Here is a 24531-nt window from a genome sequence, read left to right as displayed (position 1 = left end):
TTGTGTTCTAAGCATACTTTATAAGAAGAGGTTGTGACAAAAAGTCAATATTCTAAGAATAGAAGTTAGAGAATTAGAATTTTTTTATACATACAACATGTCTTTAAACATGTGTGCACTAATTTTGAATTAGAGAATCTTTTATTTTTGGGCAGAGTTTAAATTTTTTAGACTTATTATAATGTTGACTTCTTTTAAATTGTCTTATATTATATTTCTATTATATGGAATACTGATACTTATGTTTTTAATTTATTATTAGGTTAATAATGATGATAATCTCATCATACATGGCTCATCAGATACAGGTCATGGCCCATGAGTTGAGAATAGACATACATTATGAATTGATTTGTATATGATATTTTCATAATAATCTCATCATACATGGCTCATTAGTAAGTCATGACCAATGAGAATAGACTTACATTACTTCTTGACTTGTGTATGATATTTTGATCATAATCTCATTATGCATACCTCAATAGATACAAGTCATAACCCATGAGTTGAGAATAAACATTCATTATGAAGGGACATGTATATGATATTCTTTTAAATACTACTTTATATAATACAATTAGATTTTGTGAAAGTATGTTAGTTTATTTATTTGATATATTCATACTTTACTTTTATAGAGATAAATTAATTATTTTTATCCTAAAAGGTATTATTTGAGTATGAAAATGTGGATTTTAATATATATAATTTTATATTTTGATGTGCAGATAAATAAAAGATATAGAAAAAACTTTTAGTGGCGTTTAAAAAGTTTTGGTAGGATATACGAAAACGATTAGCATAAAAACCACTCATAACAACATTTTAATTTCATTAAATTATTGTAACTGAATTCACCTATAACAACCAATGAACCGTAATTACTGTGGGTTCCAAAATTTAGAGACAATGTATAATTGTTTTATATACTAACTTGATAAAAAGAAATAAAATAAGATAAAATAAAAAAATAATAATAATAATGATAATAATAATAAAAAATAATAATAATAATAGTAATAATAATAATAATAGTTTATTTTACCTCCGGAAAATAATTTTTTAAAATTTATATATTTCAAAAATTAAGAAAAATTTTACATAGGGATCAAACCGAAAAATAATTAAAACTTTGAGAGAAAACTATAATTTAAAAAGGGACTAAATTAAGAGTAAACTTTGAAATCGGTGGAAAATCGTAAATTCACAAACTCTCAACACCTTAGTGGGTGAAGTGTCTACGAGAAACAACTAGAAGCAGCCGCGTGTCAACCCACGCGGGTTCATCGGAGGAAGCTTGATTAACTAGTATGGGTAAGCCACATGGATGATCAAACAATTAGGAGAAAAGGAGAAACGAACGACTAGATGCAGGTGAAAAGATTGAATACATGTAAATTAACTAGATCTACCTTCCGATCTTTTAAATCATTCAACATTTTCATCCTCGATGAGCTTTCTTTTCCTACACTACTGATTTTAATCTCTTTTTGGAAATTCTACATTTTTGTTCCTTATGTCCTCCTTTTGAACTAGCTGTTCTTCGAAGCACTGAAGGTTTTGATCTTCGAATGGTAAGTTCAAATCCTGTATCACAATTGCCTTTTCTTGTCCTATTTGACATGAAGCTTGATAAAGTTGGTAATCTAATTCTATCTTTAACTCTAAATTTAATATCACCATTGGATTATAGTTTCCAAGCTTCTTTTTCTAATTAGACCAATAGAGAAACTTAGTGCAAGATACTGACTATGAGAAGAATATATAAAATGGTAATATGTGCTATGAACCTAAGGTTGTACTTAAAGATACCACATAAAAATTGGAAAATAATTAGATTTCTTAAGGTTTATATATTTGAAAAATATATTAATTCGAAATATGAAATTGAGTACCTAATGTTTTTCCTTTTTTTAAATTGTTACATTGAATTAATTGTAAATTATTACAAATGAATAGAATCTTGTACATGAAAATTAACAAATACAAAAAATATATGTTCAACTTGACTCCTTTCACACACAAACAAACATTGACATTCATATTTATCTATTAATCATCAAATGTATATTAATACTCTCTATAATTAACAAGTTAGGTTTAATGTTTATTAATGTAAATCATGTAAAACATCCGCCACAAAACTTAATGACAGGGGAGAATATAAGGATTGTAACATCCCAAGTGCTAATTAAGGCAAATGAGCGTTAGATACAGATTTAAAATAATTAGTGCATGATAAAATTTATGCAGTAGAACAAAATCGTTATAAATTCCTTACAAATATATATGAGTTCCAATACATACATATATTGAGGCTAGAAATAGCTACAAAATACAAAAAAAAACAAAACATTAGGGCCACTTCTTTCACTATGCTATTGGACTCATTAGAGTGCTAGAACAGTCATTCACTTAGACTTGTGGATTCACGGGATTCTCATAGACTTCTAAGGGTAGGTCAGCCTGCGGTCTCTCATTTACTTTTTTATATAGAGGGAGGCATGGAAAGAGTGAGTTCTGTATGCTCCATAAAGAAAATAGTATTAAATTAACATCGTAAGATTTCAAAGGTTAATTATTTTATCTTACTATTTAACTTCCTCGTTTACATATCTCACATTATGGAAAATCATTTATTTGTTAAGAAAACGATACGTTAATACAGAAAACCAAACATACATCATGTCAGATAATAGAGAAAATCAAATAAATCATGAAATTGTAACACCCAAGTAAAATAAAATTTTATTTTATTATTTTTATTTTTATTTATTTGATTTTTATTTAATTTAATTTAATGAAAATAAAAATAATAATAATGATACAATTGGGTAAAAATATTATTTGGATTTAATTGAAATTGATTTTGGGAAAAAGGGGTGAAAATTTGGATTATGGGAGTGTTTTTGAAAAGAAAATCGGAAACCGGGGGTCAAAACGCAATTTAGAAAAATTGTACCACGTCAGCACCCACCTCAGCAGCGACGTCAGCGGCCTGGTCAGCAGCCCCGGTCAACCAGGACCCGCCACGTGGCAAGGCAACGCAGACCAGGGAACGGGCCACGTAGGCGATCCGCGTGCGCGCAATCGGACGGCCCAGATCCGTTCCCGCGCGCACGGACGGCCCAGATCAAACGTGCGCACGGACGGCCCAGGTTCACGCACACAGACAGTCCATATTTAATCAGGCACGGACGGCCCAGATTGCATCGCGATAGACGGCCCAGATTTAATCCCAATTAAATCGCGATCGAACGGTCCAGATTTAATCTTGATGGACGGTTGAGATTAAAAGGCAAAGGGTATAAATAACCCCACCCACACCTGACCACAAAAACCCTAGCTGCTAGTGCCTCACCGGAGAAGAAGAACCAGACGCCGGAGGAGCCGGCCGCCGCCACCCGCCACCGCACCGGGGAAGTTTTCGACCACCGATCGAGGTAAATTTTCTCCCCCTTGCTCGTTTTTCGATGGTGAGTCCGCCTATGGCCAAACCAGAGCCAAACCACCAGCCAACGGCCGAAAAACCCAGCCGAAGCCCAGCGGCGCCGCCGCGCCCCTCCTCAGTTTTTGCCTCCGATGAGGCCCTTCCCGGCCTCCGTTCGATGCAAATTTTATACCACTGTGATCACCGTTCTTTTCTCCACAGGTTGATAGGAGCCAAACATCAAAACGCGACTCACGCCGGAGGAGCCGTCGCACCCGAGGGCACCACAGCCGGTAAGTCTCGGTTTTTCATGATTTTTTAGCCCACCGAGGGCCCTAGGGTTGTTTTATCACAGGAACTGATGCAAGTGTGGCCGAATTCAGCCGAAAATGGCCAACCCGAGGTGAATCGCCGCTGCAATTGGCAGCACCGTTGCTGGAGCACGGCAGAGCCGCCGTGCCAGAATTTCGATATTAGCCAAAAGGGGCCCTAGGTCTGATTTTGGATTTTTTGGGTCACGTGCAGGTACCGGTAGTGCTTTTCAATTTTTCAGGAAAAATTCAGGAAAATTAGGGACAGCCCGTAGGCGCACTGTAGAGTCGATTTAAGACTCTGAAGCAAGTAAGGACCCCTCATCCTATTTCTTATCACGGTATTAAAGCTAAATGAATAATTAAACTGTACTTTGTGACTTTATAGATGTATAATTGATTAAGGTTGCCAATGGAGCCCGAGTCTGATACAGTGTTGGTCTATTATTGTTTGATCTAATTTCCAGTATTAAATGCAGCATGATGTTTGATGTAATTATGTTATGGTCTCGTATGCATGAACTATGTTTCTTTTATTATGGTTTGTATTATGGTGAACCCGGTACTGTATTGTCTTATTTGGCGTCAATTACTGGTTTACATATTTTGTATGATTGGATAATTGAGATTAAAGAAAAAGGCAAAAAGGTTATGTGAATTGATAAGTGGATAATGTGGACAACCTGACTAGATATCATGGGAGATGGTGGACGGTCCGGATCTGTAGGGAACCCTACCGGGAACGTGGTCTCTCATACCGTACGGGGTATGGAGACCTTATGTGTTTTGGCACCCATACCGGACGGGGTATGGGGATGGCCCGTTTCACCCTTATACCGGACGGGGTCTTGAGGTTCATGGTTTTGGCGTCCATACCGGACGTGGTATGGGGACGACCCTGGAATCAGGTTGTAAATGTTAATGGTTCACGTATAGAGGGGACCCCCTATGGATCCCCAGGGATACTAGTAGGCTGGTAAAAGAGGAAATCTGTTTCCTGATGATTGAAATGTAAAGGTGTGATATATGTTATGTTATAAAGTGTGTATGATTTTATGATATTATAAGGTTATTGTTTTCATATGTTCTTTTCATGGATCTCACCGAGGTAAGTGGACAGTAAATGATTTTATTATTGATAAATGAATTTGTTATAAATTATGCTCCATTGGTCATTTTTGTTTTCTACCCACCTTTACTTCCGTGGCGGTGAGATAGTGTGATGTCTTTACTGGGCTGGTGTAGCCCATTCCTTATTTAACAATTTCAGATCAGGAAGACATCGTTCCCGAGCCCGTTCCGCAGGAAGACGGCGAAGGGGACGCCTAAAGACTCCATAGCTATATTTATAGTTCTTATCTCGAGTATATCTTTTAGTTAGTTTGTTCTTTCATGTTTTGAGTACGTTTTGGTTATTGTGTAAGGGATGTTAATCAAAATTTTTATTATGCTTGCGCATTTGACATTTTTAATACATATATTTCATTTTAATTTCCGATGCCGTTACAGAAATGCTCAGATTTTCATGTTATGCTTCATGAAGTCGTTACAACTTGCATATCTGAGAGTAGATACAGATTTCTAACTACTTAAGTGAAATGACTAGATTAGATACAGATACGACAATTTGCTCAGGTCTATTTCTGGCTGGCCAAACTATGGTACGATTTATGACCACGGTCGTACCAGCCATAGTGGCCCTAACAAATATCTATAGTAACAACATTACTTAGCCACGGGTGACCCTTATAGATAGTGTGACATGACTCTCGTTAGAGGATACACCATCATCCACTAGGAGGGGTCCTCTTACGTCTTTCCAGACCAGATAGGGGAGGGAAAAACAGATATCTCGAATGGCAAGGGAAACAGATACCCTTCAAAGAGAAAAAACTTAATGAGATACTTGATGCAATATCCATATCAATATGGATACACTTCGGACCATACAGACTTCATTCTACTTTTTTTTTTCTTATTTTTTATACTTTTTACTTTCACCGATTATATATTATATTTACTACATACAAATTCATCAAGTATTTGCAATTCACATAGCATGCTTGAAAACAAGAACAATTCAACTCATCTGAACACAAAGGCATACAAAACAGGCAACATAACAATTATATTAAATTAGTTTATGTAAAAATACTCTGTAAGACGTTGAAAGAAATACTAGATTCCTTACTGAAACTTTGATATTTTCTCCTTCACCATTTTTCTTTCTTTCTTTTTTTCTCTCATTAGACTACTATCTCTCTCTCTCTCTAAACCTTTGAAAAATGGAAGAATGGAAGTATGGAGAGGAAGGGAAGGGGAAAGAAAATTTATACAATTTTAGAACCGTTAGATTTGTACCGAGTGGCAAAATTTAGTGAAGAGAGAGGAAAAAAATATGTTTGGCATGAAAAACGAGGAAAGAGGGCCTCCTCCACCGGCGACGACGGTGCATCACCCAAGGCAGCAACAGTGCATTGCCCAAGGTGTCAGTGCTTTAGTCGGCATGCTAGAGGCTAGCCTGCAAGCACATAGGCCTTTTACCGTGCGCGCCTACTACACAGACAATGCACGCATAGTGTGCGGCGCCTTTCCGCGTGTGATGTGACACACGAACGACCTACTTACGCATGATAGGATGCACGCAAGTCCTGACCCCGCACTGTGCGTGCGGATGGGACGTGTGCTTGTCCCGCGCGTGTCTGTGGAGGGGACGTGCATGTTGTGTGCACGTCCCATGACCATTGTGCGTGCATGCGCGTGTGCATAGTGCCCATCACCCAAGCAGGCAACCAGACTCCTCGCAGGATTTTTTTCGCGGGATTTTCTTCGCGATTCACCATTTTTTGATTTTTTTCTCAATTTTTTATATTTAAATTAATGAGTCAGGATAAAATTAATTAAAATAAAATTAGATAAAATTAAATAAATAAAAATCAATAAAAATTAGGAATTATGATAATTATTAAACAACGTAAATTAATTAAGTTTAATGCTATCAATGGCCTGACTAAATAGGATTTTTAAATCATTTTAGCATAGTGATGAGCCGAGTGTTACAGGAATGATCGAATTAACTCATGTAACCTTCACAAATGCTTACAATATATAAACTTAACCACCTAATTAACCCCCCTAATTGAGAATATACCCGCCTAAATGACATGCATAAACAAAGAAAAGGGAAAAAGTTGAAGAAAAAAAATATGCCACGGACTTACCCATTAAGTCGATCCCAACTCCTCGACTCAACAAGACTTTAAAAAGCTCCCTAAATTTGAAGAACTTGAAGATGCAAAAAGAATCTAGTAAAGCTAATTCTTGAAGAAAACAAAAGCTTCAACTCTTTTTATTCTCAATTGTGTGTTTATTACCTATAGATAAAAGGCTTTTATATAGGGTTTTCTTGGGATAGTTCTAAATAAATACAAATACTTGAAAGACAAAATTCTATTCTTGAATTAATAATAAAACAATGATCTATCCCAATCCTAATCCAAAGAAATTAATTAATTAATCCTAAAGGATAGATTTATATTAAAATAATAATAAATAAATTAATAAAGTAACTATAAAATTATCCCATGTGAAATTTGGATAAAGAACATGGAAATTATGCAATTAAAAGAGCCCTTGTAGAAGAGGAAGAAAGAAATAAAAGAGTCCAAAAAGACTCACACAAGTGGCTGCACCACGGGCAATATCTAGGCGCACGGGTCGCTCTAGGGGGAGATGCAAGTTGCATCAGATGCCTGCGCAAGTCTTGTCTGATGGGCGTGGGGAACACGTGGTGCCACGTTGGTCGTATAGGCGGACCTACAACTAAGGTTTGATCCGTTTGCGGGCTGCACACTGGGCGTGCACTGGGTGACTGAGCCTGGGCATGCACCTGGCCTACTGGGCCTAGGCTTGCACAGGCACTAGGCCTGCACTTGGCATGCTGTACTTAGATGTGCACCTGGGCTAGACGCCTTAGTTGGGCGTGGGGCGTTGGGTGCCCAACTCACTGCCCACTTGCACGTGCTGGAAGGATGTACATGCTGTTTGCACGCATGCTTGTGCATGCAGGGCATGTAGAGTTGTTCGTCTGCACGCTCGACGTGTTATGCTGTGTGGCGTACATGTGTGGCTGCTTGTACATCTCAGACTTCGACCTTGCGGATTGAATACTGGCATGTGTGGGACCCATTCTTCGTTTGTGTGAAAGGCTACATATGCATAGCCAACTGGTATCCATAACCAGATTATATTGTGGATTGTCTCTTGGGCCGAGACTCGTGGGCTAAGTCATTCCTTGGCCATGAGGCCCATTGAGCATCTTGTCCCTATTTTTTTGAGTGACATCTCCTCTTAGGTCAAGACACAAATCCATTGGACTCTAACTCACTGTTAGATACTTGTACTAGGGTGGGTTGACCTTGGGAACTCTCACTTTAGGAGTACTTTCTAGTATTCCTGAGAAACTCATTAGTGTTGGCCTGGGTGTTTCCTCGATTATTATCACATCACTTACCAATGAGATGTAGAAAGAAAGAAGCCATATTTTGTAATAATGAGAGTCATAAAGAAGAAGTTAATAAATAAAAAAAAGGAATAGTCCATCAAATAATATACATAGACAATAATCTTGCTACCACTACAAGAAATTGGAGCATTGGTGGCATTTATTTTAAGACTTTCATCAATAGTTTATGCACCGATAATATTATGACTTATGAAAGCCGCTATATTCTCCTATTAAGAGAGGCACTGAGAAAAGCAATATGCAGAGGCTTCTTTTTCACCACTAATTTTGAGAATTTGCAATAAAAATTAAAATTACAACATAGTTAGGTCGCAAAAATCTTGACATGTGGAAGCATATGTTTCATGGATTTAACAGCAGTGTTCTCTGTCCACCGTTAAAAGTTATGTGATAAATTTTTTTCACTTTCTATGACAAGTTTTTATAATGAGTTTTCTACCCCATTGTTAAAAGTATATATTTTTTATATTTAGGAAAGTAATTTATTAATAAAATTATTAATAATTAGAAAATATTAGTACGATTTCATATAATTTAATTGTTACATTGCAAAAAACAAAATTGTAGTTGATTAGTTGTTGCGATTTTTCGAATGACTATAAGATTTTTGCACTAGTTATTACATTGATTCTCCAAAACCACTGAAACTTCCTAGTGGTATTGTTTTGAGCAATTTTGACATTATCATGGAAAGATTTAAATTCTATTCAGAAAACAACAATCAAGATTCGCACAAAAATGAAGACAAAACCTGAAAGAGACCTCAACCAAGAAAACAAGGCCGAAGAGGAGAGATAAAACATGACCCATTTAGACAGAAAGATCTTATCCAAAAGAGCTTCGACCAAGTGAGATGGATCATTTGATGCTATTAAGAAGGGTTGGACATACGAGCCTCCAAATTGAGTGGCCTAAATGGCAGAAGGAGCAGATGAGGAATAGGCTTTTAGGGTGATCTTAGAGCCTATGGAGAAAGGCCTGTGGTTGTTCAGCCCTCATGGCCCTCGACCCGTGAAGGATGCCTCGACAAACAGCCCCACGTGGCAAACTGAGCCCGCCTACGCATAAGAGGATCATGCACACAAGCCCACACAAGTGTAAGTCAAGTAGGCTGCCCACACGAGTAACCCAGGCACTCACATGTGTGAGGTGTCCAACCTATATGCCCAACCAAGAAGTCACAAGGCCCACAACAACAACGACCTTTGGTCCAGCCTAATTGTCCAGGTAGTAGGCCTTGCGCACGAGGAGAAGGCAATTGGGCCGCTTGAGAAGCCAAGTGGTCCAGGAGGGAAATTTGTTGAAGTAGTGACGCGAACAAGGTGGGTCGCACACCCAAGCCCGTGATGTGTGAAGGTTGTGCCCAGGCCCATCACGAGCTAGAAGCGCACGAGTACAGGTCTCCTAGCCCACGTGTGTGGCAGTTGTGCAGAAAACATTTGATGGCTGTAGGAAGTTTTTTCCACCCATCTTATTCGCCCATAAGTTGTAATCACATATTTGAGAAGAATAAAATTAAAGATTTTTCCTCTTTTAAGAATTAGCTTTGCTAATTTCTTTTAGCATCTTCAAGTTCTTTAAAGTTAAGGAGCTTTCTGAAGTCTTGTTGAGCCGAAGAGTTGGGATTGAATTATCAGTAAGTCCGTGGTGTCTTTCTTTTTCTCATTTTTATTTATTTTTTCTTTGTTTATACATGCCGTTCAGGTGGGTGTATTCTCAATTAGGGGGAGTTAATTAGGCAGTTAAGTTTCTCTATTACATGCATTGGTGAAGGTTATAAGAGTTGATTTGATCCTCCTTATACCCTCCTACGTCAAGTTTTATACCTAATTTTCATTTCAACCTCTCTTTTTCCCTAAGATGTGAATCCTTCCCAAGATTCACACAACTTTGGCTCCTTGCTTAACCTTCTTATCATTGTAGCTCCTCATTCCTTAGCCACTAAATCTTCTGTCTTAGCTGCTGGACCTTGCTTATCATCATTATCTCCCATGATTCCGTTACTATATTTCATCCTAACTCTCTATCTTTTAAAATTATTTCTTAGCCTCTACAACTACACAAATCTTTGACTCCCTACTCACATGGTTAACAACCACTACTTTCTTTCCTTAGCAACCTAAACATCCTACCTTAGCTACACATAATTTCCTCACTTTTAAGATTGTTTTCCTTGAAAGATGGAAATTCAGAGGTCAAAGATGCGAGAAAAATGTGGTATCTTATATCTCTACTTTGGTGTTTTTAGAGTAATGGTACATCTTACGAGATTCGAGCTAACCAACTTAGGCTACTTGCTTTTGCAACTCACCATTGTGAGAGGAAGCTCAAGATTTTTTTTCTCTATTTTAATTTTTGATTTTTTCTAATCCAATTGAGATTTGAGTTTTTTAATTTGTTAGGTTCTTGTTTCTTTTCTAACTTGCATTTTTCAGTCAATTATCTTATGTTAGTTATATCAAAGAAACTCACCTTTCATAACGGTGTTGGTTGAATGTGAGAAATTTAACTTTTAGGATCAACATTCCTTTTTTGATGTTAATTGGTTAATGAAGAGCATTCCTCAACAATTTATGTCAAACCTATATAGTTAGCATTTTATTAACAATCTTAAAGTTATAATGATGCGGGAAGGTATGGGGAGGATCGAATAAACTCCTGAAACCCACTCAACGCATGCAATATCGAAACTATAACAACCTAAAGTTAAATCCCTCCCTCTAATTGAATCTATAATCCTAAAAAGGAAAGTAAAAACAAAGACTAAGAAAAATAAACAAGAAAAGGAAAAACATCAAGGACTTACCGATAAATTGGTCCTCACTCCTTGGCTCAATAAGACTTCTGAAGACTCTTGCTGCCCAAAGAACTTGAAGAAGCCAATTTTAGCAAAAATGCTAAACGAAGAAAATTCGAAGCTCTCAAGAATTCTCTCAAATTTATTCTCAAATGGTGTGTTTACATCATAGGGGCAAATGTCTATTTATAGGGGCAAAGGCAGTGGGTTGGGCCTAGCGAGTCGGGTGGTGGGTTAGGTGACTCAGGTCACCCACCCGCGGTACCTACTCTCAATGCATTGTCTCAGACACGCCATCTTCGTATTCTAGGATAAATCCAAAAGCCCACAACTCATCATCATTGACACTTTCTTGGGCCAGTTGTCTCGGCAGCCCATAAGGCTTCCCGGTCTTGATGGTATTGATGACCATCTTACCCGATCTAGGCTTGCACGAATTGGATCCTTGGGCTTTATGGGATTGGGCCTTGTCATCAAATCTTGACTTCGTTTCTTTAGTCCAGGCTTCTCCTGGGACTTGTTTCCGAATTGGCACAAAATCTGATGGTTGCCTTCTGGGTAATTGGAATGCCCTCCTAGGGTCACATCGTCCCCCGCTTCTTCAAAAGGATTCGTCCTCAAATCCATCTCACTGCTGCGTAGCAATCTTGGATACAACAAAGAAGCTAAAAAATAGTGGAAGGTGTTAGGATGGTACCGGGTTCTTGTGGAACACATTCGCATATGGAATTGCGTTAATATCTCAGCGCCAAAATTTATGTTTTCCTACTGCGCTTGTCTCTGTTACTACACTCACTCTCTTGGTCAAGTTGAGTGTTGTAGTTGGGATCCCCTTAGTTAAGTCCCTACAAGTTCGTAAAAATTGCCACAAAAAAAGTTGCTAACAAACTCTAGATTCCTAAACTGTGCAAGTAGGAGTGGAATGTGCAATGCAGTATGAATGATGCAAACATAATGAGACATACTGAAAAACAAAAGTTTTCACTCACACCTACAAGATGACTTACTCTTCCTCTCGATGGTTTTTCGACAATTTAATAGGTGGTTACTCTACTTTTGTTATGCAAGATGCAAACAACGTGCCAATTGCCTTATGGTGTGCAGTTGGGATATTTTTGATATTTTGAAATATATTAATTTTTTTAATAATAACATGAATTATTGGAATTGAATGAATAGATATAAATTCAAGCAAGATGCAATACGAACAAATAAAAAATTAATTTAAATTGTTAATGAATAAAATGCTAAAGCAAATAAAGATAAATTTGAGTTTATAGGAGCCAAAGCTCTAATACTAAATGATGCAGAAGGGTATGGAGATGATCAAATTGTCATAACGGTGTTGGTTGAATGTGAGAAACTTAACTTTTAGGATTGACATTTATTTTTTGATGTTAATTGATTAATGAAGAGCATTCTTCAACAATTTATGTCAAACTTATGTAGTTAGCATTTTATTAACAATCCTAAGTTACAATGACGCGGGAGGGTATGGGGAGGATCGAATAAACTCTTGAAACCCACTCAACGTATGCAATATTAAAATTATAACCACCTAGAGTTAAACCCCTCCCTCTAATTGAATCTACAATCCTAAAAGGAAAGTAAAGACAATGACTATGGAAAATAAAAAAGGAAAGAAAAAATACCACGGACTTATTGATAAGTTGATCTCCACTATTTGGCTCAACAAGATTTCTAAAGACTCATGCTTTTCGAAGAACTTGAAAAAACTAATTTTAGAAAAAATGCAAAAAGAAGAAAATTTGAAACTCTCAAGAATTCTCTCAAATTTATTCTCAAATGGTGTTTTTACATCCTAAGGGCAAAGATCTATTTATAGCTTTATCGGGCAATCTAGATAAGTACAAAATTTTGGGATAATTTAATAAAATAATACCCTAAATAAAATTCTATCTTAATCTAGGATAAATACATAATAAAATAATTATTTTATCCCAAATAAATTAATTAAATAATCTTAAGGGATAGAATTACAATAAAATATTAATTAAAATAAATTCATATTTATCCCATGTGAAATCTATTTAAAACACATGTGAAAATGATATTAAAATAATAGGATAAATAATTAAGATTAAAAATATAATAAAATAATATTTTAAAATAATTTCAAGATTAAAATATTATATAATTAATCCTTAATTTAAATAATAATAATTAAATAATGAGGTGATAATTACCATGTCAATTTTGTAACTTTTGGGCTGAAAAATCACATGGGATATATGAAAAAAGTCAAAAAAACTTACCACACACGACCTCATCGATGCAGGCTAGGGAAGCATATGCGTGCGTGTGCGGCTTGGGTTGGGCCCCCCGTAAGCAGCCTTTGGGCTTTTCGGGTCTGCGACCCACTTGGATTCCTCCTCGGTTGGGCTCGCTGCTACTGCTCGGCCAAATTGCTGGGCTGACTTGCTGGGCCAGGTATTCAGCCCATTTTTTTCTCCCTCAGGTGCGGATATATTGGATCGGGCCTTGGGATGTGGGTTGATCTTCGGGTCTTCCCGATGGGCCTCAGTCGGCCCACCTGCAGGGGCATGTGGCATGGGTCGTACGTTCTTCTTGGGCACGCGGCTTGCTAGGTCGCAAGTTGGGCCAAGAGAGCCGCGTGGCTAGCTGGGTGACTTGGGTCACCTGCTCGCAGGTACCTCCTCTCTGTGTGTTGTCTTGGACATACCATCTTCGTCTTTTAGGATCAATCCGAAAAGCCATAACTCATCATCATTGATGCTTCCTTGGGCCAGTTGTCTCAAAGGCCCAAAGGCTTGTTTGTCTTGATGGCATTGATGATCCATCTTACCTTCTCTGATTTTCGCATCATACTTCATGAAGTCGTTACGACTTCCATCTCTGAGTGCAGATATAAATTTCTGACTACCCGTGTTGAATGACCAAATCATATATAGATAAAGGCAATTTGCTTAGGCACATTTTCAGCTTGCCAAACCTGGTATGATCTACGACCACGACCTTACCAATCATAGTGGTCCTATAAGATATTCTACTTTCATGGCATTACTTAGCTAAAGGTGATCCCTAACAGATTTCACGTTACCACTCTCGTTAGAGGGTACGCCGTCATCCACCGGGAGCGGTCATTTTACATCTTTCAGACCAGATGGGAGAGGGGAAAAATAGATGCCCCGAATGAGGATAGGGGAATAGATACCCCTCAGAGATAAAAAACCTAATAAGACGCTTGATGCATTATACATATCAATACAGATACATGTTTCAGACCATTCATGCTTCATTCCACCTTTTTTTTTTGTTTATTGTTTTCCAGATAACCTTAGTGGTTTTACATTATTTTATTTACATGCAAATCATCTAGTGTCTATAAATTACACAACATGCTTGAAAATAAAAATAATTCAATTTATCAGATCTATCAGACACGGAACATGTAAACAGGCAAAATCACATAATCATTAATTTAATTTTTGTCCAAAATTACTCCTTAAGACGTTTAAAGAAATACAAGATTCCTTAGCAAAACCTTGATAATTTCTCCTACACTGTTTTTCTTCTCCTCCTCTCCTTCTCTTTATAGATCACTCTCTTTCTCTCTCTAATTCTTGAAAGGTGGAAGAATAGAAGTGAGGAGCAAATGCGAGGAAAGGCCCCTATTTATAAAAAATAAGGGCCGTTGGATTTGCACTAAGTGGCAAAATCTGGTGAAGAGAGAATGTAAAAAGATGCTTGGCATGAAACATAGAGGAGAAAGACCTCCTCACCCACCCAGCGCGCGCCGCAGGCCTATCCGCACAGGACTGTTGCGCAGATGGCGCATGCACAGTGTGTAGTGCCTGTCGGTCCATGCACGATGTGACGTACACAGATGGGCCAGCCTTCGCGTGACAAGACGCACGCGCAGGTCAGACCTCCGCGCCACTCACGGATGGGACGCGTGCATTGTGTGCCCGTCCTGCGCCTGTCACGCGCGGGCACCCACACAGGCAGCCTTTCTTGTGGGATTTTCTCGAAGGATTTTCCCCCTTATTTTCCCGTTTTTCTTGAAAATTGTTTATTTTTTTAAAAAATAACTATTTAATAATAAATCAAAATAAAATTAGATAAAATTAAATAAAATTAGAATAAAATAAATAAAAATCGACATAATTTAAGAATAACGATAATAAGTTGTGGAATAAAATTAATGAGTTCTGTGTAGCCTTTAGGCCGGAATAAATAGAGTTTTTCGAATGCAATTAAGCACAGTGGTGAGCGGGATGTTACATCCCCTCCTCGTTAGAAATATTTGGTCTCTAAATTTGTCTCGAGTAGGTCCATAAATTTTTTCCTCATCTCACTTTCCAACTTCTACGTCGCCTCTTCTAGTATATGATGCTTCCACCATACCTTCACCATGGGAATTGTCTTGTTGCACATGACTTTTTCGGTCCATCTAAGAATCTCTAGGGAGAATTTGTCATAATTCATATTAGCTTGTACCTGTGTCTCATCGTGAGGAATGATATGAGAACGGTCAAAGTGATACCTCTTGAGCATCGAGACGTAAAAAATATCATATAAACCTGTAAACTCTCGGGGTAGAGTAAGGCAGTACACCATGGGTCTAATGCACTTAATGATCCAAAAAGGTCCCACATACCGAGGGCTTAACTTTTTTCTTTTTCCAAACCGCATTTTTTCTTTATAGGGAAAAACCTTGAAGAAGACTTGGTCTCCAACGGTTAGTTCCAAGGATCACCTACGATTATCAACGTAACTTTTCTAACAACTTTGGGTGGTAGCCAAGTTCTTACGGATGATTGCAACCTTCTGAATAGTCTCCTGGATGAAGTCCGGTCCCAAATAACACTGGGTTTTGACTTTGCTACAACAAGTGGGAGAACGGCCGAGCCTACCATACAAAGCTTCATAAGGAGCCATGCCGATGTTGGAATGATAACTGTTATTATAAGAAAATTCATATAAGAGGAGATACTCATACCAATTATCGCCAAAGTCAAGGACGCAAGCACGCAACATATCTTCCAATGTCTGGATCGTACATTTCGACTGACCATCCATTTGGGGATGATAAATGGTGCTAAAGTATAATCCAGACCCCAGAGCTTCCTAAAAGCTATCCCAAAAGTGAGAGGTAAATTGAGGATCTCAATCGGACACAATGGATAAGGGAACACCATGAAGTCAAACAATCTCATCAATATAAAGACAGGCTAATTTGCTGGTAGAGTCAGTAGTCTTAATGGACAAGAAATGAGAGATTTTGTTAGTCTATCCACGATGACCCAAATAACATTTCAACCAGAAGAGGTCATGGGCAGTTCGGTGACAAAATCAATTGTTATATGTTCCCACTTCCATTATGAAATTGGGAGGCCCTGTAATAAACTGTTGGGTCTTTGATGTTCTGCCTTAATCCTCTGGCAAGTAAGGGATTGGGAGACGTAGTCAACTATGTCCTTCTTCATTCCTGGGCACCAGTATTGGCACTTAAAGTCTCAGTACATCTTGGTGCTCTCGAGATGGATAGATAGCCTGGAGACATTGACAATCTTGAGAACATCCACCCTTATAGCAACAGAGACCTAAATTCGATTTTAAAATCTAAACAGTTCATCATCTGAGATCTTGAAATCAGAAAATTCATTAGAAGAGAACTTACCTAGATTCTTGATGAGTTCCTAGTCTGTGGACTGAGCTTTCCAAATCTTTATAAAGAGATCTATCAGGGTTTGGATCTAAACAAGATAGGTACCTTTACCATAGCAGCTGAGGCAGAGCGATTGCATAATATCAATTAACTTCTAACTAGAGGCCATAATTTGGGCCAACACTGCAGACTCATTTCGACTTAGTGCGTCAGTAACTATATTTCCTCCACCAGTCAATCATAATCCTTTAAGAGGTCCATCCAACATCTCTGTCTCATGTTTAATTCCCTATGTGAGAAGATATACTTTAAACTTTTGTGGTCAGTGTAAATCTTGAATGTTTGACCAAATAGGTAATGACACCGTATCTTCAAATAAAGATAATGGCTGCCAGTTCAAGGTCGTGAGTAGGGTAATTTTGCTCATAAAGTTTCAATTGTTGGGATCCATAAGAAACCACTCTACTATGCTGCATCAAAATACACCCCAAGCCAATATGAGATGCATCCTAATAAACCTAAAACCTTTTAAGGTTGTCGAGGAGGATCAACACAGGAGTAGAGGTAAGACGATGCTTTAATTCCATAAAGCTTTCGCCACATTCACAATTTCGGACAAATGGCACGCCCTTTTGAGTGAGTCAGGTCAATGGGGCAGCAATCTTAAAAAATTCATCGATGAATCACCAGTAGTACCTTGTCAAGCCAAGAAAACTACATACCTCGACTACATTGGTGGGCAGGTTCCAATTGATCACTGTTTCAACCTTGGCTAGATCCATAAAAACTTCTTCACTCGAACTTACATGACTGAGGAAAGAAACTCGATTCAACTAGAAAGAGCATTTGTTAAGTTTAGCATACAGTTGGTTCCAATGAAGAGTCATAACACTTCAGACAAGTGGAACACATGTTCCTCCAGGATCTTGGAGTACATTAAGATGTCATCAATAAATACAATGACGTACTGATCTAGTGCATGCCAGAAAACTCTATTCATGAGGTCCATGAAGGTTGCAGGGGCATTGGTTAACCTGAATAACATCACCCTGAACTCGTACAGACTGTACCTGTACCGAAATGCGATCTTTGATATATTTTCTTCTTTGACTTTTAGCTGGTGATATCTTATTCTGAGGTCGATCTTGGAAAAAATTGTGGCTCCTTGTAATTGGTCAAAAAGGTCATTAATTCGAGGTAAGAGGTACTTATTTTTAACTGTTACTCGGTTAAGTTCCCAGTAGTCCACACAGAGTCTGAAAGAGCCATCCTTCCTTTTCACGAACAATACTGGAGCACCCCAAGGAGAATGACTAGGGTGGATGAACTTCTGGGCAAGCAGCTCAAAAAGCTAACTTTCTAGCTTAGTGAGCTCAGCACGACTCATGCGATAGATAGGATTCGAGATCGGTTTAGTTCGGAGTAGCAGTTCAATTAGAAATTTCACCTCTCGCAGGGGAGGTAGACTAGGAAGTTTGAAGAAAAGACTTTCGAAAAGTTGCAAACAACCGGTATAGAATACACAGCAAGATCAGCACCCGTATTCCTATTTATTCAACTGTTAGGAAAAAATTATAATAACGATAGAATTTATTTCTTTTTCAGGGATTGTAAGGTTACAACTTTACTTTCACAATCAATCATTGCTCTATATTTTTCTAACTAGCCCACTCCTAATATCACATCAAATTCTAAAAAGTATAATAGTATTAATTTCACAAATAGTTTTATTCCCGAAGCCTTTATCTTACAATCTTTATATACACAATGATCTTCTAGTAATCCTCTAGAAGGAGTATTTACAGTCAATATTTTTTCTAAAGGTTCCGACCTGATATCTAGTTTACAAGCAAATACACAGGAAATAAAAAAATGAGTAGCACCTATATCGATCAAAGCCTTTGTAGAAGTATCATGAATAGAAAATATATCCTGGATAAGAGCAGTAGTGGGGAGAGTACCGGGTTCATTTAGGTGGTACACACGACCTTGGGCTATAAACTTGGCCATGTCTTTTGGGTCACTGGGGATAGTCCTTTATAAGGTGTTGGATGCTTCTGCATCGATAGCAGGCATGATTGATACGTCGACATGGTAGGTCACCATGTGAGTGACCACAATGCTGACAAGGCTGGGAAGGTCGAACATGTTGTCCAGTAGGTGGAGGCAGGGTAGGGGGAAGGGCAATTTGGGTTCGTTTATTAGGGTGGCTACTTACTAGGCAGGGCAATCTTCTTCTGGGTTGTTAAAATTATTGTTGTTGGGTACATACTTGGGCAATGTGTTGGTGTCTGGCTGAGTTGAGGTCTTCGGCCAATTGGCCATATTCTAGCACCTCCGCGTAGGAGCTGGGTCTCAGCATCACAACCCAGTCATAGATATCAGCACGTAGGCCTTTCAGAAACTTCCTACCTTTTTGACTTTCAGTGGTGGCCATTAGAGGGGTGAATCTAGACAGTTGGACAAAACAACATACTGAGCAACCATTAGATTTTCTTAGTAGAGATCCTGAAATTCCTCTTCCTTCTTTTCTCGGACATAGGCAGGTAAAATGTTATCAAAGAATACATCAATAAAAAATTCCCAGGTGGTAGGGGTAGACATGACTTTCTTTTTAATTCGCCACCAGTATTTTACTTCATTGTTTAACATAAAGGCTGATAGGGGAACCTTTTGTTCCTCAATCAGGTCTAGGATAGAGAAAAACTTCTCTATTTACAGGATTTAAGCTTCGGCTGCTAAGGGGTTAGGGCTACCTTAAAAGTATGGCGGGTTAAGCTTTCTAAACTCCACTATGTTATGAAAAATGGACCTCTCAGGTGTTCGATATTCTAGGGTAGGAGGTTGACAAGGGTTGGCTTAACTTTGTCCTATGGTTGTCGTTAATCCTTTGACAGCTCAGAAGAGTTCGACAAACTCAGCTCCGGTCTTTTAGTACATTCTACGGAAGGTCTTCCTTGCATCATTCCTACAAAAAAAAGGAAGACACGAGTTGGTGGTCTAATTTGGAAAAGAGGACTTATTCTTCCTAGATATCCTAAGGGTCTTTCAACCTACATCCTCAGTTGAAAGGGATTTGGTTTGCGTAACTACTCTGCTACCATCTATAACAATTCAAATGCTAATTGAGGCGTTAGGGAGTCAGATACAGAAACAGATTACGAGTGTATGATAAAAATCTTATGCAGTAGAGCAAATTAATACAAATATCTTACAAGTATATGAGTTCCAATTACATATATATAACTGAGGCAAGAAGTGACACAAAATATAATATCAAAATACAAAATAGGGCCACTTCTATCATTATACTATTTGATTCATCAGAGTGCGGAAACAATCATGCACTCAAGGTTTGTGGATCTACGAGATCCTTATAGACTTCAATGGGTAGGTTAGCTGACGGTTCCTCACTATCTTCTTAATTGGGGTGGGGGGGGAAGGTATGGAAAGAGTGAGTTCTATATGCTCAGTAAGAAAAATAATATTTAGATAAATTTGTAAGATTTTAAAAAGGTGATTAATTATAACATAAACACTTACCATCAGGTTATGTCGTAGTCCTAACTTGCCTTATGAAAACAGTTTATTTATTTAAAAAACATCACGTTATAGTCACAACCATCAAGATAAAACACACAACATACTTGAAAATAAAGAAAATAAAATAAATCATGAAATGCTCACATTTTCATGTCATGCTTCATGAAGTCGTTACAACTTCCAACTCTGAGGGCAGATACAGATTTTTGAAAACCAATGGGGAATGACCAGATAAGACACAGATTGCTCATGCACATTTTTGGCTTGTCAAACCATGGTACAATCTACAACCACGGCCGTACCAACCATATTGGTCCTATCAAATATTTTATAGTCACGACAGTACTTAGTCAAAGGTGACCCCTAAAAGATAGTCATGTCACCACTCTCGTCAGAGAGTACACCGTCATCCACAGGGAGCAGTCCTCTTACATCTTTTCATACCAAATGGGGGAGAGAGAAAGTAGTTAACCCAGATGGGGATAGGGGAATAGATACCCGTAAGAGTTAAAAAGCCTAAGGAGACACTTGATGCATTATGCATGTCAATAAAGATATATGTTTAAGACCATTCATGCTTCATTCCACTTTTTTTTTCCTTATTTATTTATTTATTATTTTTTAGATAACCTTACTAATTTCACATTATTTTATTTATATGAAAATCATCAAGTGTCTATAAATCACTTAGCATGCTTGAAAACAAGAACAATTCAATTTATCAGATCTACCATGTACGAAAAATGCAAACAGGCAAAATCACAGAATCATTAATTTAATTTTTGTCTAAAAATAATCATTAAAACGTTTAAAAAAATACTAGATTCCTTACCGAAACCTTGATAATTTCTCCTACACCATTTTTCTTCTCCTCATTTTCTTCTCTTTCTAGATCACTCTCCCTCTCTAATTCGTGAAAGGTGGAAGAATGGAAGTGAGGAGAAAATGGGAGAAGGGCCTTTATTTATAGAAAATAGGGGCTGTTTCATTTGTGCTAAGTGGCAAAAATCGATGAAGAGAGAGAGTAAAAAGATATTTCCCATGAAAAATAGAGGAAAAAGACCTCCTCCACTAGTGACAGCACTTCAAGTAGTGGCATACCGCCATAGGTGGGCTACAACACACTTCTTGAGGTGACAATCTCCATGCCTCATGCAGATGGGATGTGCACATGGTGCAGACATCATGCACCTGTCACGTGCGTACGCGTGAGGGCACCCGCTCGAACAGCCCTTTCCCGCAGGATTTTTGCGCGGGATTTTCCCCCACTTTTTCCTATTTTTCCTGAAAATTATTATTTTTTTAAAATAACAATTTAATAATTAAATTAAAATAAAATGAAATAAAAATTGACATAATTTACGAATTATGATAATAAGCTGTGGAATAAATTTAATGAATTTCGTGTGACCTTAAGGCTCGAATAAATAGAATTTTTCAAATACAATTATGCACAATGGTGAGCAGGGGGTTACATATATAGTAGATGTAGATACTCAAGAAATTATCCTCATTTATTTGTGGCCTCCTTTTAAGTATAAGGTTCTATGTTGTTCAATATTTGTAACTACATGCTCTAGTTAATTTTTTGACTATATTCTTTGAGTTTTTTTTTTTTTTATCTCATTTATTGATTTAATTGAGTTTAATTTAGTTATAATTGTTGGTTATGTTGGTGGTCAAGGTTATTTAGCTTCTCCATTTACCATGAATGATTGACTTATCAGCCACTTGAACATTTTCTTTTTGGTGGTATAGTTAGTTTTTTTATCCTTCTTTTTTTTTTGTAAAAAAGATTTGAGTGCGGAAAACTGGAGTGCCCAAATTCAGAGTTAGGTAGGTCCTATGTGGTTTAGTTATTTAATCTTATGCTTATGGATATGAACATGCATTATGAGATTTCTATTCTTCTCTAGATCCTTTTCACCAAGAGCTTCAAGACAATCAAGGTAGACATAATTTGAGGTTTTCATTCTTTATCATGATATCTATGCAAATGGTGTTGCTAAACAGAATTTTTTGAATTTTAAAATTATGAGGCATAATTCATGGATTGGATTTTGAATTGTTTGATATGTTGTACAAAAAGGAATGAAGCTTAAGCATGTTTTTAGTGGATGAATAACACTAAAAATGAGGATCTATTTCTTAACTCTTCCCTATATTAAAACAAGCATGTTTTCAAAATTAGTACATATTCTTGGTGATCAAGGATGTGAATAATTGTTAACGACTTATTTAATTGTTTTTAATAGACATGTTGGTGGAATCCAAGATATAATATCCTAAGCCGTAGAGCATGAGTTATGAAGGCTTCTATATGTAGGTAAAGCCTATGTATTATCGTGATAAAAGCTACATATGACAAAAAACTAAAGGGAAAGAAACACATCATCGCATAAGAATAGAATATAGTGATTTTACCTGTGGTAAATTGTTGCACTATATTCTCTATGTGCAAGTGAAAGAGATTTTGGCTGAAATATCTTGGTTTCTGTAGAACAGAAAACTATGCTAGATGATAATAAAGCTCTTAGACATGTTCTTAACATTGATAGTTATCTCTTTTGAATAAAATATTATTATTAATGTAGTATACTTTGCATATGTTGGTAATGACATCAATATCTACCTTTCATTTATGGGAGCTACTAGCTCTTGGTTTAGTTTTAATTGAGATGTAGTTATGTACTTGTCACTAGAATCTTATGTGTTGGATACTAAAGTGACGTGAAAGGGTATGGGAAGGATCATTTTGACTCTTGAAATCTCAACCCTTTGCATGCAATTTAGAAACTTACTACTTAATTAATCCCTCCCTTCACGTGAATCTACAACCACCTATATGGCATGCAAAAATAAGAACTAGAAAATTTAAAACGAGGAAAAGAAAGACGCCATGGCTTACCTGATAAGTCGATCCCAATTTTTCAACTCAACAAGACTTCAAAAAGCTCCCTAACTTTTAAGAACTTAAAGAAGCTAAAATTAGCAAAAGCTAATTCTTAAAGAAAGCTCAAACATTTAATTTTATTAATCTCAAAAGTTGTGTTTTAAAAACTAAGAACTTAAGCCTTTATATAGGCTATTATTGACTACTTCTAATCAGAGTAGAATTTATAATTCATATCCAACTCTAGGAACTAATTTAACTAGAAAACAAATACATAAATAATAAAATAATGGTTGTCCCTTTTCTTTCTTGATTTCCTTTACATCTTCAATTTGAGTAGAAATTCTCCTCCAATTTAACATTTAAATCACATAGGATAATTGTAAAAGCATTTGGATTATAAACTTAGAAAAAGTGAGAAAAAGTAGCCGAAAAGGACTTAGGAAAAGCAAACCGGGTGGGTAGCTTATGGGTCGCGTGGGCTAGTCGCACGGGTGGGTCACGGGGGTTACATGGACCTACCGCGTGAAGCTCCATCGCGCGTGTGGGGCGTGAGGTGTGTGCCTGGTTTCCTGCACACATGTGTGTTGTTATGTGCATGCAATGCACTTCCTGTGCACATGTTTATGTGCGCTAGGCATGCGGTGCTACTGCTCGCACATTTTGTGTGTTGTTTCGTGCAGGATGCTGTCTCACAAGTGAATGTGAGTTTTTTTGCATGTGTGAGGGCCCACATATTTGTCGAAAGCATGACACATGCACAACACGTGCTATCCACCATTTTTCTCAAGGTTGATTAGCCTCTCTTGGGCCAAATGCTACCATGGTCGAAAGGTCTTGAACTAGTATATTTTTGGGCAAAATGGCGATCTTTCGTCTCTCTTGATAATTCTTCAAGCCCAAGGGTTCTTTCATGGGCCTCAAGCCCATTTTTTAGTCTTGTATTTGATCTTCAGGCTTGGTTAGATCTACCTTGGACCTTTCGTTTTACAACTTTTGGGCCTCCAAGGTTGTCCCTTTCTTGACCCAAACTTGGTCACAAGGTTTGGAACTCAGTAGGTGTTCATTAGGTCAGGTCCTTGGCCCCATGCACAAGAGCTTTGAGTTCTCCTCTATTGGATACTTATATTAAGTTTCAAGTCCCTCTTTAGGCAAATTTAAGACTTGGGAAGTTACTGGACTGCTTCATGGGTTAAGATTCTCAGCACTTTCAAGTGTGGACTGGGTTTGAACTCCTAGGATTATTTTTGGCCTAGCTGGGATTACGTCATCCCCCCTTTTTTTAAAGAAGATTCATCACTGAATCTTCTCTTTCTTGAAGTATAGTCTTCTCTCTGGAGTCCTGTAAAATATCGTTACTACAAAGAAGAAAATTA

Source organism: Carica papaya, chromosome 2, assembly GCF_054855325.1.
Source record: "Carica papaya isolate Zhongbai chromosome 2, ASM5485532v1, whole genome shotgun sequence".
Lineage (NCBI taxonomy): Eukaryota > Viridiplantae > Streptophyta > Magnoliopsida > Brassicales > Caricaceae > Carica > Carica papaya.
Note: the sequence above shows the minus strand (reverse complement) of the source record.